The sequence below is a fragment of the Podarcis liolepis genome, assembly GCF_965112155.1.
Source record: "Podarcis liolepis genome assembly, chromosome: 10".
Lineage (NCBI taxonomy): Eukaryota > Metazoa > Chordata > Lepidosauria > Squamata > Lacertidae > Podarcis > Podarcis liolepis.
The window spans coordinates 5,619,647-5,635,808 of record NC_139562.1 but is presented as its reverse complement, the minus strand read 5'-3'; the positions used below and the strand labels follow the sequence as shown (position 1 = coordinate 5,635,808).

Below are 16,162 nucleotides of genomic sequence, written 5' to 3'. Positions count from 1 at the left end.
AGGGCGGGCGCCACCACCGAGAAGGCCCTCTGCCTGGTTCCCTGTAACTTGGCTTCTGGCAGTGAGGGACCCGCCAGAAGGCCCTCGGCGCTGGACCTCAGTGTCCGGGCTGAACGATGGGGGTGGAGACGCTCCTTCAGGTATACTGGATTTATAATTAAAAGACAAGGAACGGCTCCTCTTTCAGACATCAGAGCAACCCCTCTTCAGGGGCGTAATCTAAAACCCGAAGTTAAAACGGCACAGTAACTTAAAATCCTAAAGAACAGGATGAAGGTCTCATTCAGTATTCATGCGTTTCCTTTCCCAAGCAGTCAGGTTTCATGTTATACATGTGGTGTGAAGGTCGCTAATGCACCTTAAACCATTGGGCTGTGCCCTGATTATTCACCATTATAACAGAGGCAGTGTGGCTCATCGGATGTACAAACCAGGCATGATCCTTCAGGGGCAATCTGTTGGGGGCTGAATGCATTCTCTATGCCAGGCTTCCTCAAACTCAGCCCTCCAGATGTTTTTGAGACTACAATTCCCATCATCCCTGACCACTGGTCCTGCCAGCTAGGGATCATGGGAGTTGTAGGCCAAAAACATCTGGAGGGCTGAGTTTGAGGAAGCCTGCTCTGTGCCATAGCACAATTTTTATGAATTTCTATCATGTCCACCCTTTCTTCATTGAGGAACTACTCCATCTCCTTGATCATTTTCGATTACCCTTTTCTGAACCTTCTGCAACACTGCAATGTCCTTTTTAAGTTGTGGCTATTAGAACTATACACAATATTCCAACTGCAGTTGCTCAATAGGTTTGTATTATGGCATTATAACACTGACAGTTTTTATTTTCAGTCCCTTTCCTAATGATCCCTAGCAACAGAAAGCAACCACAAACACAGAACGAGATTTCTAAGAATACTTCAGAATGGAGAGCAGATGTGGGGGTGGAATGGGAAATTGGCCTTTGTATCCTTTGTCTTGGTTCCGTGTCTGTTTTCTAAGATGCTGCTTTGCCAAATTTTTTTTTTATAATAAATATATGAAACACACACAAAACACTGCAGTAGCACTGTATAAAAAGAATCACAGAGCGCTAAAATCTAACAATCCATTTTCTTTGTAATAACAAAGGCTAATTAGCCTTCAGTTGCCAATTAGTACCAGCAAGTTTGGTAAGATTACTGATGGGGTTACATAACTAGAAGCTTATGTTACAAGGCTGTGTGGGTAGAAAATGCAGGTGCTAAAAATTACCTGTTCTTAAACTGATAAAATTTAGTGAAAACATAATGCGAAAATACAGCTTTTGTGCTCATCGAGCTGTGCGCATAGCTCAAAATGCTTGAGAACCTAATGTCGGGTGGACAATATGAGAGATGGATGGGGCCATGCTCTGGTGTGGTCCAGAAAAACTTTGACTAAACCTGTGGGTTCCATCTGATGCTGATTGCAGACATCCGTTTGTGCAACTCTCCCCTCTCCTCTCCCCTGAAGCCGCCCTGCCCAACATCTTCTCCAGAAGTTTGGAGGACTTTCTGGAGCAGATTGTGAGGGTGCCCATGGAGAGGAAAGGAAAGTCCCTTTTTTAAGTAGCACTCCCCAGGCTCAGTGTCTGGATGCCACTCCATTTGTTTACCCAGACATGCGAACAGAATTTGGGTTGTTCTGAAATACGGGTAAAGGTAAAGGGACCCCTGACCATTAGGTCCAGTCGTGGCCGACTCTGGGGTTGTGGCGCTCATCTCGCTTTACTGGCCGAGGGAGCCGGCGTACAGCTTCCGGGTCATGTGGCCAGCACGACTAAGCCGCTTCTGGCGAACCAGAGCAGCACACGGAAACGCCGTTTACCTTCCCGCCCGAGCGTTACCTACTTATCTACTTGGCACTTTGACGTGCTTTCAAACTGCTAGGTTGGCAGGAGCAGGGACCGAGCAACAGGAGCTCACCCCATTGCGGGGATTCGAACCGCCAACTTTCTGATCAGCAAGTCCTAGGGTCTGTGGTTTAACCCACAGCGCCATCCGTGTCCCCGAAATATGGGTACCATATCCTTAATTCCCCAAGAACTCTAGTGCTGGTGAAGGGCGGGGGGGGCGGCATGTTCAAGGATTCAAACCCTTTTACAGCATTTTTCATCGCTTGGGTAGGGGAAGCAGACGACTGCTGCAGAGGCCTCAGACTCCACAGGTGCACATGAGTGCTCAATCGAGGGAGGCTGGAGATGGTTCATATGGAGGACTCTTGAAGGCCTTTGTGGAGCCATACAGTTCACTCTGTGGTGTGGAAAGGACAGATGGATGTGCCTCTCTGAAAGCCAAATTATCTAGATTTTGCACTGCCCGATAACTGAGTGAATTGGGCAATAAGTGAGGCAAGGATTTGGGTAGGGCCTGGTTTGTCTAGCTATGGAGAGAGGCCAAAGAGTTCTGCTCTGCTCACTGTGGCAGGCATCCTCCAAACAATTCAGTAGCACCCCTTAAATTAAAGTTTTCAAGTTAATCATGGAATCATAATGAGTTGGAAGGGACCACAAGAGTCATCTAGTCCAATTACTTGAAAAGCAGGAAACTTTTGCCCAACGTGGGACTCTGAGATTAAGAGCCTCATGATCTAATATTCCAAGTCTCTTCCATATCCTGCTCCATTTATTCCCCAAAGACTACTTCCATTGATGCACTGATGTGGTTTTTATGTTGATCTTTGCCCTGGGACCTCCAGGTATAGGGCGGCATATAAATTCAATAAGTAATAATAATGCATAACAGCCAGAGAATTGACACTTGTCGGATGAGCGTTTGGCTGAAGGTGGTGGCAGTATAACTGGAGGCTGCCAAGGGGTGCTCTTGATTCCAGAGAAGAACTGTCAAGAGGGGCGCCTGCTCAGAAGGTGGCAGAGATCAAGTTTGTGGGCAAGGATAGCCTGAACCAAGAGGCTTCTACTGCAGTTAGGAGGGGTGTTGGTAGAAGTTGACAGATAACATGTGGAAATGCAAGAACTGACCATTTCGAAAGAGGTGTGGTGCACGTTGCAGCATTATTATTATTATTATTATTATTATTATTATTATTATTATTATTATTATTATATCTCTACCCATGCCTCCCTTTAGCTTGTCCCCAGGACCTGCCCCACCATACCAGAGCCTGGCTCATCATGTGTGACCAAGGAGAAAGGAAGGATACGCCTCAAATATCTGAGCAATACCAGTACCGAACTGTCTAACAGCCTTCCGCAAACTGGTTCCCTCCAGATGTTTTGGACATGCTAGCTGGGGCTGATGGGAACTGTAGTCAAAAACATCAGGAGGGGAAGGAATGGCCTAGCACTCCTGTACAGATACATTACACATTTGTTTCTTCAAGCGCTGGATGATTTATTGTGTCTGAAGTCTTGGGGTGGGGGGCTCCCGTTCACAACTGACACTGACAAGTGAGGGAAAGTGTTGAGAACATGTTCAGGGCATTCTTCGTTGCACCATGCCTTCTTTTGACTAGAAGCAGCACCAATTTTTTATTCACTGAAGAGCAGAAAAAGGTTCCAGGCGTTATCAAGAATTTTGTTTAACCAGCCAAGAACTCTCTGAATTGCACCTGTCCAAGAATTTGGGACTGTCTTTAAAATGTCTCCTTGCATTGCATTATGTAAGAGTGAACTATCTGTTCTTTAATGCTTTTTTAGAAAAGGCTAACTCTTCAAACCAAGTTAAAAAGGCATTGGGGAATTAACAGATGCTCGGAAACCAAGCACTTCAGAAGGGCGAGAATTGAGCAACCTTTGATTAGCATGCCATAAATTGCAGGTGAGGAACTTCAAGCCCCAGGCCTCTCTGCCTGGGTCCATGGGAATCTCCCCAGGCAGAACAAGTCTTCCTCAGCCCTATCTCCTCTCCTCTCCTTGGGGCACACATCTCATCAGCCCTACTTCATAATTCCTCTTGGCTGCCAGGATTTAGAATAGAGAGGGGTGTGGGTGGGTGTAGAAACAGGCCTTCTATATAAAGGCAAAATTCATTCATTGCTCCGCCTACTTTTGCCTCTGGCCCCCCACCACTGTGGCATGTGGCCCCTGGACGCTTGCACAGATGGGTACGTGTGAAAAAGGTTCCCCACTCCGGCCATAAATGTGAGCAAAGCTGCTCATAATCGGTCCTATGCCAGGGGTCAGCAAACTTTTTCAGCAGGGAGCCGGTCCACTGTCCCTCAGACTTTGTTGGGGGCCGGACTATATTGGGGGGGGGGATTAACAAATTCCTATGCCCCACAAATAACCCAGAGATGCATTTTAAATAAAAGCACACATTCTACTCATGTAAAAACACGCTGATTCCCGGTCCGTCCGCGGGCCGGATTGAGAAGGTGATTGGGCTGGATCCGGCCCATGGGCCTTAGTTTGCCTACCCATGCACTATAGCAAAGTGCCTCTTAACCTCCACTCTCAATGGGGGCAAATCAGTCACCCAGAGCACCATTTCCCAAACCCCTGGAAATGCAGCATGGTCACTTTCACCTAAGAAGTTACACTTTACTAGTTGAACATTTTAACTCAAGACATTTCGCTATGTTGAGTTAAATCTTTATATAAAAATGTACACAACGTACCCCCCGCCCAAAAGGTCTGATAGTTCTCCTCTTTCAGCAGTCAAGATCTGCAGGTTTTGGAAAACAGCAGACTAGAGGCGGTCAATTTGCAGCCAGCATAAACTTCAAGCATTATTCTAAGCCCGCCCATGCCTTGATTCCAAGTCCACCCACTTTGGAAAACAACAATCTCTACCAAAGTCAAGATGGCCCAATATCCTATTTTAACCAGTCAAGCAAATGTTACTTTTGAGCTGAAGTATTTCTCTCGCCTTCATATGTCAGCTATGTGATATGGAAATATTCCTAGCCAGTAGCTGATTGGGGGCTGTGTGAAAACAAACAAACCAGTAACCAGGATTGGGGCGATGGTCCCTTCTGTGTGCACTGCCTGCCTAGAAACCTCTCCCCAAAATATCACACCTACAGGACTGACATTTTCAAAGCACAGTCCCTGCTAGCAGCATATTTTAAAAGAAGATAATCACAGTCTTGAAAAAGAAGAAAAAACAGTCTGGGCTGGTAGCGAAAAGGAGAGGGGAATACAAAGCAGCTCTTTGTTTTAAGTAAGTTAACAGCAAAATGGCTGTTGGATTTTGGCATCGGAGAAAATTCTCATTAGCAAGCGCTCTGAGCTGCTTGCCTGAAGACAGGTCTTGATACAGGGCAGCCGGGCAATTTAAAACAATTGTCCCTCCTCAAAGAGAAAGGCGGCCGCATAATATGTACTTGCATGTACCAGCTGAACAAGCGAGGAACGCTGAAAGAACAGGGCACTTGGTGAAAGGAGCCCCAACACACACAAACACCCTGCCGTCCTTTATCAGGCGCTGATCTCTGACATTGCAAGGATGAGGTTTCTGTAAGAAGTGGGACTGATCCCAGGAAGTGAAGCTGGGAAGGCTAAAGAGAGCCCAACCAAAGGCTCAAGAACAAAGAATTGTCTTCCATTAATTCCTCCTCCAAAAATAAATAGGAGCAGGTTGTGGTTTATCTTCTTGCTAACACACTTCCAGAGTACAGGGGCCAGCACTGAGGAGGCCCTGAGATCTGTCCGCTTCTTTCCTGTCTGATCTCATCTATATTATATCATCTATATGATCTCATATTATAAGGATGATATCATAACCAGAACCCAGGAAGGGTGAAATGGAGATTGATGATCCTGAGAGGTGTTGGGCTCAGGCTGTTTCCAGTTGAACACAAAGTGAAGACTGATGATCTGTGCCCTCAGCTGTACTCGGCCATAGAAGTAGTTGTCAGACACCATTGTCAGACAGAACAACACTATGACATTTATGGTTCTTACACATGTGCACCTGGACACAAGATTTGTTAAGTCTTTCACAGATTTCCTGAATTTGCAGGACAGGGAGCCTCTCTGTCCGTCACAGTGCAAAAGAGTAGCACAGCTCTTCCAGATTCATAGCTCCTTTACATGTTCAGGGTTATATTCAAAGTAGTGCTAAGTAACCACTCCTCAAGGATTTCCAGTTGTGCAATCCAGTTGTCCTCCTCCTGCCCTCCTCAAATCTGCTCGGGGGGGAGGGGTTGGTGGGGGGGAATCCAGAGCAGATTTAGGGGATGGGGGAGGGAGAAGTCCTGTTGCAAAAGCATAAATCCTTGCATTGACAGATGGGTCCTTAGCATTATGTTGGTGACAAGATCATAAGGAGCTGTGACTCCTAATGACTGCTTAAGATGTAAAGTGGGAATGAACTTGGGCTGCAATTGTATGAAATCTCACCGAACTCAGTGTGACACGTACACTGGTAAAGGCTTTCTGGGAAATGATATATATGAGTTAAAGAAAATGTTTAAAAATACATTTGTCAAAAAACCAGAAGCCTTTTTACTAGGACTCAGCGGTTCTCAGCCTGTGGGTCCCCAGATGTTGTTGGACCACAACTCCCATCATCCCTGAGCTCTGGCCTTGCTAGCTAGGGGTGATGGGAGTTGTAGTTCAACAACATCTGGGGACCTACAGGTTGAGAAAGGCTGTACTAGGTATTATAGGTGAAGTGTTCCCAAGAGAAGATAAAAGACTTTTTATGCACGCAACAACGGCAGCGGGAATGCTACTACCCCAGAGGTGGAAGGAAGGAGAAGTACCAACAAAAGAATGGCAGGTGAAACTAATGGAGTTTGTGGAAATGGCAAAACTGATGGGGAAGATCCAAAACCAGGAAGATCAGGTATTTTCTAAAGACTGGAGTAAATTTGTAATTTACCTAAAAGACCACTGTAAAAAGTTAAAATCTTTGGCAGGCATGTAAAGACACTTGTAATGTGGAATTTTTTAATGGTAGTTATAGTTACAGAATAGACAGATAATGGTAAAAGATGCAGTAAATTTAATCTTAAAGATGGAACCCATGGAAGGAGTGAAAGGGGGTCTAAGGGTTCAAACTCTGTATTTTAATGTTTGAAATCGTTTTATAATTTTTTTCTTCAAAAGCTTAATAAAAATTTGTATGTATATACAGTCATACCTCTTGTTACGTTTGCTTCAGGTTAAATCTTTTCAGGTTGCATCCTGCAGCGACCCGGAAGTACCAGAAAGGGTTACTTCCGGGTTTCACTGCTCACGCATGCGCTCAAAATGATGTCACGCGCATGCGCGGAAGCGGCAAATCGCGACCCACAGACACGGGTTGCAATCTGCTCATGTTGCGAACGGGGCTCTGGAACGGATCCCGTATGCAACCAGAGGTACCACACTATATATGTATAAAATATGTATAAATGTGTACTAACCCTTGAATAGACACACACACACAAGGCTAGCCTGTAGGTCCTTAGCCACATACTGGGGGTGGGGTGAACCCACTGAACCCTTGGAAACTCAACACATCTATGGAGGATGTCTGTACCCCTCTACTCTAAGCTACAGAGCAACACGGCATCATAGCAAGCAAGTAAAAAGCACACACACTGGACCTGGACATTACTCAGCCAGTAGGCCCAAAACTATGCCTAAAACTCATTAGTGGGGAAAGCATGTGGAATCAGACCAAGTATGTGACAAGCTGTCATGGCCTATGTTAGCAGCTGGACAAAGCTCAGTGGTGGAAGGTCTCATTTTAAAACATCTGTTGACAAAGATCTCTGCCTAAGACCCTTGAGCGCTGCTGCCACAGTAGACAATACTGGGCTAAATAAACCAGTGGTCAGACTATGAATCATACGCCTTCATGTGCAAGTTCAGGAATCTACGGCAGACTTGGGGGCCAAAGCAACCCCTGAATTCTGTTCCGTTCACAGATTCTTTTACATGTGCAGCTTGTTGATTTGGGGTTGTCGTGCCCTGTCCTCTGCCAGCCTCATATTTGTGATGGTGCAAGGGTGAGAGCTTAAAATGCTATGCTGGAACACAACACCCAGGCTTCGGAGACCGGTGCCCCAATGCCACTGGAAACAAGACCATGACAAAAGTATTATGGTTGGGTGGGGCAACGGTAAGACAAAAGTTAAAAGCAAAAGTACAGCCCCTCTAGCTAACATACTGAATGATAGAGACCATGAGAGAAGACGGAAGTATAGACTGTGGAAAGAAATCATCTCTGTTTTCTGGAAACAGGGCCTGCTTATTACAACACTCTCAATGCTATAGTGAAATCAGGTAAGCGACCCTTTGATTTGTACCATTAAGTATTTCCCCCCCCCATACAACAGAATTATGAGCAATAAACATAACTAATTTTTCTCCCACCAGCATCATTTGCTATACAGTGGTACCTCTACTTACGAATGTGATCTGTTTCAGGGTGCCTTTTGCACCTTGAAAAGTCTGTGAGTGTTGCTACTGTGCGTGCGCGAAAGAGCGTTTCTGTGCATGTGCTAAGCGCGTAGATCGCTTCTGCGCACGCACAAAGCACGCAATCGCTTCTGCGCATGTGGCGAAACCCAGAAGTATACACTTCCAGGTTTGCCGCGTTCGCAACCCGAAAATCCGCAACATGAAGCAAACACAACCAGACATATGACTGTACTACTAGACTCTTGCTTTTATCACAAAACGTTAATTGGAATTCTAGTGTGGGAAGATACCGTATTTTTCGCCCTATAGGACGCACCGTCCCATAAGACGCACCTAGCTTTTTGGGGGGGAAATAAAGGGAAAAAAATTATTTCCCCCCAGGCGCGGGGCTGGGGCAGCCCGAGCTTCCCCCGACCCCAGCCCCCAAACAGGCAGCTCTCTGCAAGCCGTGGGAGCCCAGCGGTGGCTCCCGCTGCTTGAGAAGAGGTCCGCGAAGCCTGCAGGCGCTGAGATCAGCGCGCGCAGGCTTCGGGATGCCTGCAACTCTCCCCAAGCAGCGGGAGCGTTCCCGCTGCTTGAGGAAGGATCCGCGAAGCCTGCAGGCGCTGAGATCAGCGCGCGCAGGCTTCGGGATGCCTGCAGCTCTCCCCAAGCAGCGGGAACGTTCCCGCTGATTGAGGAGAGATCCGCGAAGCCTGCAGGCGCTGAGATCAGCGCGCGCAGGCTTCGGGATGCCTGTAGCTCTCCCCAAGCAGCGGGAACGTTCCCGCTGCTTGAGGAGAGATCCGCGAAGCCTGCAGGCGCTGAGATCAGCGCACGCAGGCTTCGGGATGCCTGTAGCTCTCCCCAAGCAGCGGGAACGTTCCCGCTGCTTGAGGAGAGATCCGCGAAGCCTGCAGGCGCTGAGATCAGCGCGCGCAGGCTTCGGGATGCCTGCAGCTCTCCCCAAGCAGCGGGAACGTTCCCGCTGCTTGAGGAGAGATCCGCGAAGCCTGCAGGCGCTGAGATCAGCGCGCGCAGGCTTCGGGATGCCTGCAGCTCTCCCCAAGCAGCGGGAACGTTCCCGCTGCTTGAGGAGAGATCCGCGAAGCCTGCAGGCGCTGAGATCAGCGCGCGCAGGCTTCGGGATGCCTGCAACTCTCCCCAAGCAGCGGGAAGGTTCCCGCTGCTTGAGGAGAGATCCGCGAAGCCTGCAGGCGCTGAGATCAGCGCGCGCAGGCTTCAGGATGCCTGCAACTCTCCCCAAGCAGCGGGAACGTTCCCGCTGCTTGCCGAGGGGTCCGCGAAGCCTGGAGAGCGAGAGGGGTCGGTGCGCACCTACCGCTCTCGCTCTCCAGGCTTCAGCGAAAGCCTGCATTCGCCCCATAAGACGCACCCACATTTCCCCTTCATTTTTGGAGGGGAAAAAGTGCGTCTTATAGGGCGAAAAATACGGTACTTCCATTAAATTCTGATTATTTTTCTTAGGCTACATTTCTGTTTTCATCCTACTGCCAAGCTCAGAGCATTTCCGTGAAGCGGATTGTCCTGAGACTGCGGTCTGGTTTATCTATAACTAAGTTAAGTCAAAACTGAAGTATAGCAAGAATGAATACGTGTGCCGATATCTGTCCAAGATGAAAAATCACGGCCACTTCATTCCTCTGCTGTTCCTGATGCTCTACGTGGAGCCAAACTATAGTTTGGCTTAGTGTTATATGCAAACACAGGCTTATGGTCTGTCTCCTTCCCAATATCTATGTGCTGTGCAAGTGACTTCTTTTGTCTGATCTGAACCTTGAGTGTTCAGGGGATCTGAATGTGTTTCTCTTGTTCTGGCCCAACACTGTAAGTCTATAAATCACAGTGAACTCAGCTAGACTAGTAAAGAAAAAGTGATTCATCGAACACAACTAAACAACAAATGCATTGTATATGCAATGTAACATTGTGCCATCAGATGGAGATATGGAGTCCTGTTTTTTTCTCTACCTGTCTTCTTCGGTGTGTCTAGATCAGGGGTCAGCAAACTAAGACACGGGGGCCGAATCCGGCCCAATCGCCTTCTCAAGCCGGCCTGCGGACGGTCCAGGAATCAGTATGTTTTTATATGAGTAGAATGTGTCCTTTTATTTCAAATGCATCTCTGGGTTATTTGTGAGGCATAGGAATTCATTCAATTTTTTTCCCCAAAATATAGTCCGCCCCCCCCCCCAAGGTCTGAAGGATAGTGGACCGGCCCCCTGCTGAAAAAGTTTGCTGACCCCTGGTCTAGATCCAGCCTGTATCTCTACTGACACAGCATTCACTTTGTGTGTCAAAAACATTTGCTTTAAGTTATGTACATTAACCGTGTACAGTCATACCTCGGGTTGAATATGCTTCATGTTGAGCACGTTCGAGTTGCGCTCTGCGGCAATCCGGAAGTAACGGAGTGCGTTACTTCCGGGTTTCGCCGCTCGCACATGCGCTCAAAATGCCGCCATGCGCAGAAGTGGTGAAAAGCGGCACGCGCATGTGCAGACGTGCCGTCGCTAGTTACGTTTGCTTCTGGATGCAAACGGGGCTCCGGAACGGATCCTGTTCGCATCCCGAGGTACCACTGTATGTGTATTGCACGCACACACCTCTTTCCTTCTTGCAGAAATTTTATCTACATGTTTTAGGTGGGGCGAGAATTTTTTTGGCAAAGAACTGAATGATAGCAAGGATATGTGAAAGCATCCTGTGTAGGAGGATCATGTGTGGAGATCAAGGCAGTAAGGAGCAGCGAGACTTGCTTTCAGGAGAAATGCTTACAATCATACTGCAATTTAAAGAAGCGGTTTCAGTTACTTCCTCGTAGGAAATGAGTCTTGTCTGAAGCAAGCCTAAAGAGAAGTGGAGACGGCAGACACAGAAGCTCCACTCCGCTTTGAAACACGAATGCAGCAAAAAAAAAAGGTTGACATTTTCAGGAAAGAAAGAAAAAAGCCCAGGGAGAAATTATCCTTGTGGGATAACAGATGAATTTTCCTGGTTCCAGATAACACTTTCTAAGGGTCCTCTGCATATCAAAGAAACCTATTTTAAACCCAGTTTTGCTGTCACTGTTTCCCTCTTGCGTAAAAACTGGGGGGGGGGGCTGCAATTCTAACAAGGATAAAAATTCTTTGCACCTTAATGCACTATAGGAAGTTGCAGCTACAAGCAACTGACCCAGCTTCTCTCTTCTGGTGTAGAGGGCTAGTGCTGGTGTCCCTCCTAATGTCTTATGCCCATTGTCAGAAATTAGTCAGGCACCATGTGTGTTTTGCAACTGACACAGCTCCTACGATGACCATGTGGGGATCTCTGGACGCCAGACTGGGGAAAGCAAAATGTCACTTAGAGAAAGATCTGAAATATTTTCCTTGAAGCTTTCATTTGTTCTATTCTGGATTGTTTCATTTGATGTTTTAAAACGTTGCAAACCACTTTGAGAGTTGTTCTTCAAAATATAAAGTAGTATAGAGATGAAATCAATACTTTTTGTTCAAGAAAACTTCACTGGGGGGAAAAGACACCGAGAAACTCCACTGTGGCAACTGTAACCCAGGTTTAAGGTGCCAATGGGCAATTAGATTATATATCTGAGTTTCTAACACGGCAAGTTATGCCAGACAAAATGCAATGTTAACCAAAGTGTCTTACATATGCTGTATCTAGATTCAGGTAGGTAGCCGTGTTAGTCTGATGCAGAAATAAAATCAATCAATAAATAATTTTTTTGTCCAGTAGCACCTTAGAGACCAACTAAGTTTGTTCTGGGTATAAGCTTTTGTGTGCATGCACACTTCTTCAGATACACTGAGACATAAGTCCTGTATCTGCACAAGTCTCTGGCCTCCAGTACACCAGAAAAATTGGTACACAGAGGTTAACTTTCAAACAAATTGCACTACAGCTTCCGCCATACACTTCTTATCCAAGTTGTGTTAAATGCACTAAGTCCTATTCAAACCACTCCCACATAACCATAGGTCTGGGGAAGAAGCCATTCCCTCTCTCTCCTCCAGTGCCCTTGCAGCCCTGCACAGTTCAAAGCCTAGCCTGCCTTAGATAAAAGGAACTCCACCACACCCAGTTTCTATTGATATGCAAAGGACAGGCAGTCTGCCACTTCCCCTGACAAGCAGCTCCTCTGCTACAGCAACTTTGAGCCTTGGCTCATTCCTCCCAACACAGTTTGGGAAGAGGGTTAGTAGACAAAACTTCTACCTCTTCGTACATCACCTGCTTCCGAGACAGAGTTAATGTGGGGGTTAAAACCCAGCGGCCCCTTCACACATCAAACATATTGGAAAGAACAAGGAAGGAAGGAAGGAAGGAAGGAAGGAAGGAAGGAAGGAAGGAAGGAAGGAAGGAGTCTAGGATAGGAATGGAGAACTCCTTTTTGAAAGGCACTTGCAAGACACCAAATGCACAAACTAAAGGCATCTCCAACGCTGTGGTCCAGATCCTGAACTGCAGGGTACTTAAGGTTGTGCTAGGCCCTGAACATACTGAAAGAACCAGTGAGATATCTGCCTTTTTCTCCAGTGCCTGGGTTCTAATAGGGAAGGGAATTGGGCAACAACCTTGGCCCTCATTGGTAGAGATGGGGAACCTGTGTCCCTCTAGATTTTGGCCCTCCAACTCTCAGCCAGCATGGTCAATGGGTGAGGGATGATGGGAGTTGTATTCCAACAAATGGAGGGCCACAGGTTCTCCCTCCCCCACCCTGCTTTTTTGGGGGAAGCTACAGCAGCAAGTTGAGCAATGATAGTTTCGCTACAGCTTCCTTAGCACAGCCAATGAGCCATGAGCTTTCTAGCATTCCCTACCAAAGACTTCCAAGCCTTAATCCACCCATTTCCAGGAACGAGAGCTGTCTAAGGAATCCATCTCCTCCCTGTCTAAGAGTACAGATTTGCTCTCTTGCAAGGATCCTCACCCTGGACGGAGCACCCTGCATTTCTTCAGGCAAAAAGGGAATCCTCCTTCTATGCCAACCAGTCAAAGGGTAAAAGCACACACACCAATTTAGGGACAGGTAAAGACTGTGGGAATAGGTTAGGCACCTGCACTATGGTCCCCTTCTGCACTGTCCAAAGGGATTGGGGTGGGCGCATTTAAACATTAAAAAGATGCAAGTCTACATATAACCAGAACCCAGGAGAAATATATTTATTTAGCGGAATTTATACACCCTTCAATTGTCAATATCTCAGTGGTACACATTATTTCTCGATGCAAGGGCCCACCCTTCTCAATGACTGGGGGATCAAGAGCCGTCAGTGGGGGGGAATCAACTTGAGACAGAAGTTTGCACTTCTGTTAGGAATCCCAACAATAGAGATTAGGCTGGGTTCCTATGCCCCCCCCCCCCCGCACCACAAAAAAACACCTGGTGACTGCCTCCCTTCTTATCAACAGATTAAATGTATTTATTTAGGGCAAGTTTGCCCCACCTTTCAACTTTAAAATTCCCCTTTGTGCAAGAAGACGGAAAAATTTTTTTTAAAAAAAGTCTCTGGCCTCCAGTAAAGAAAGAAGAAAAAGGGGGGGGGCAGACAAATCCTTGAAAGTTACTGCTTTCCAACCAGTACCTTATGCCCCCGCTTCCTCCAAATGGGGAGGTGGGACAAAAAAGGGGGTTCCTATTTAAGGGGGAAAGAGAAGGGTGAGGTTGGTCTTGGCTGCTTGGAATTATCCTGGATTTCATCAGGAGGCCGCCCCATCTCCACATCCAAAATCAAGGAGGATTTGGAAAGAAAGCAGATGGGGGGGGGGTTGGAAAGAAAAATAGGAAGACCCCCATCTTGACACTGCCCTGAGTCTGTGTATGAGGAGGGGGCTTCCCCGAAAAAGGCGCGCGCGCCCCTTTCCCTCCCGCGCCCAGGATTAAGAAAAAAAGGGGGGGGAAACGGAATATAAAGTAGCCGTGCAAATCTACCCCAGGAGTCGCGGCCTAGCGCGAAAAGAGGGCGGGAAATAAAATAAGTGCAATTAATAACAACAACAACAACAACAACAACAACAACAACAACACAGCCCTTCCCCCCCCCGAGTTAGGGTCTCTTCATCCTCCCCCCCCCTCATAAAGAGGGTCAAAATAACCTCCTATTTTTTTAAAGGGAACCCCCCCCCCTCACGGCCGGCCTAAGTCTCCCTCCTTCCCCTCAGAGGCTCCTCGGGGCCTAGTCAGGCCTCGGCCCGCGGGGGCAAGAGGGGGCGGCAGCGGCCCCGGTGTGAGGGGGGGGGTGTTCGTGAGGGGGGGTCGGCGGGTCGGAGCGCGCGCGCGCCCGGTCGGCGGGGGCGGCTCGCGGTCCTTTCCCCCTTCTCCTTCTTCTTGGGAAGAGGAGGAGGAGGAGGCGGAGGGCGAGGAGGTGCGGGGCCCCCGCGTTGCTGCGGCTGCGCCGGGTCTGGCGCGAGGCGAGTGAGGAGCTGCTGGGAGATTGCGCGGTAGGACACTCACCTCAGAGCGGCTGCGCTGCGGCGGGCCTGCGCCGTGGAGGAAGAAGGAGAAGCCAGGCAGGCAGGCAGGCAGGAGGAGGAGGAGGAGGGCGGCGGCGGGATGTGGCGGAGGAGGAGGCGGCTGCTGCGACTGGGCGCGGGAGACCCGCACACGCGGGAGCGAGGGAAGGAGGGAGGAGGAGGAGGGGTGCGGGCGCGCGCCCCTCCTCGGGCTCGGCTGAGGGGAACAGGCGCGGCCTAGGCTGAGAGGAGGCCTCGCCGCCTCACCTCACGGCTGAGGAGCCGCCGCTGCCGCGATGGCGGGAGCAAAAGGGGGGGAAATAAAGCCGGGAAGGCGGGCGCCTCAGAACGGGCCTAGCTCGGGCGGCACTCGAGTCGGGCGGTGGTGGCAGGAGCAGTACCAGGCCGGAGGGGAGGGGGGAGGGAGGACGCACGGCGTGAGGGGAGCCGCCGCGCCGCCATGATGGGAAGGGCAAGGAGGGCTTGGTGGGGTTTTCTGTACTTTAATCCTCCTCACGCCGGTAGAGAAACGACCGAGGGAAGACGGGGGGAGGCTTTTAATAGGCCTGGAGAGCTGGCGGCGTGGGTCGGAAAGAGGGGCGCGTAGTTGGGGGGGGGGGGAGAAGAAGACAAACGGGCGCCATTTTGGGAAGGTCGGCTGGCAAAAGCGTCCCCGATCCGAGCGGGCTGTGCGGCCGCCATGATGGGAAGGGCGCTAGCCGCTCGGAAGAGAAGGCGGCGCCATGTTGAGGAGGGCGGGGGGGAAGGCTCGCCATGTTGGGAAGGTCTTCGGGTGTTCTTTCTGCAATGAGCGCCCGTCGCCATGTTGAGGAGGAGGAGGCGCCCCCTGAAATGAGGAGGGAGGGTGGTGGTGGTAGTGAAGGGAGCGGGGAAGAGCCCGGTGATAAGCAGGGGCATGGGACGTCAAGCATTGGCCAGTTAAAGCGGCACCCTCGTGGCTTTGCAAAACAGGCTCGGGAAGAAATGCAGGCCTCTGCCCCGAAGGGCTTACAATCTACAGTTCAAGCAATACTGGGCAAAAGATGGCCAATAAGGTGGGGGTGGTTAAGAGGATGGGAGGGCGAGGCCACTTGTCTCCTGGCCTTCGCCTCTGTGCCACTAGCCTTTTTAGAACTTACTTTTTACATTTTTATGTACAGTATAAATAAATACATAATGACAGCTTTGGGCAGCCAACTGCTTTTAACGAGAGGCGTGGTGCTGTGCTGTTTTTATGGTAATTGTATGCATGTTTTAAATAGATTATATATATATATATATATATATATATATATATATATATATATATGGTTTAAATTCTATTAATGTTTAATTGTTTTTAATGACCCCCACCCCTTTGTTTTCAGCTAT

At 48.7% G+C, this 16,162-nt stretch overlaps 1 protein-coding gene across 12 annotated transcripts in view; it reads right to left on the bottom strand.

Annotated features, from left to right (window-relative positions):
• The window catches only part of NRF1 (nuclear respiratory factor 1), a 74,390-nt gene extending 58,228 nt beyond the window's left edge, over positions 1-16,162 (bottom strand). For 10 of the 12 annotated variants that reach the window (XM_083461376.1, XM_083461377.1, XM_083461372.1 and 7 more), the window contains exon 1: positions 14,793-16,162. The gene's annotated coding sequence lies outside the window, so the exon portion shown is untranslated. The remainder of the gene's footprint in view (positions 1-14,792) is intronic. The other 2 variants (XM_083461373.1, XM_083461383.1) reach the window with 1 other exon arrangement.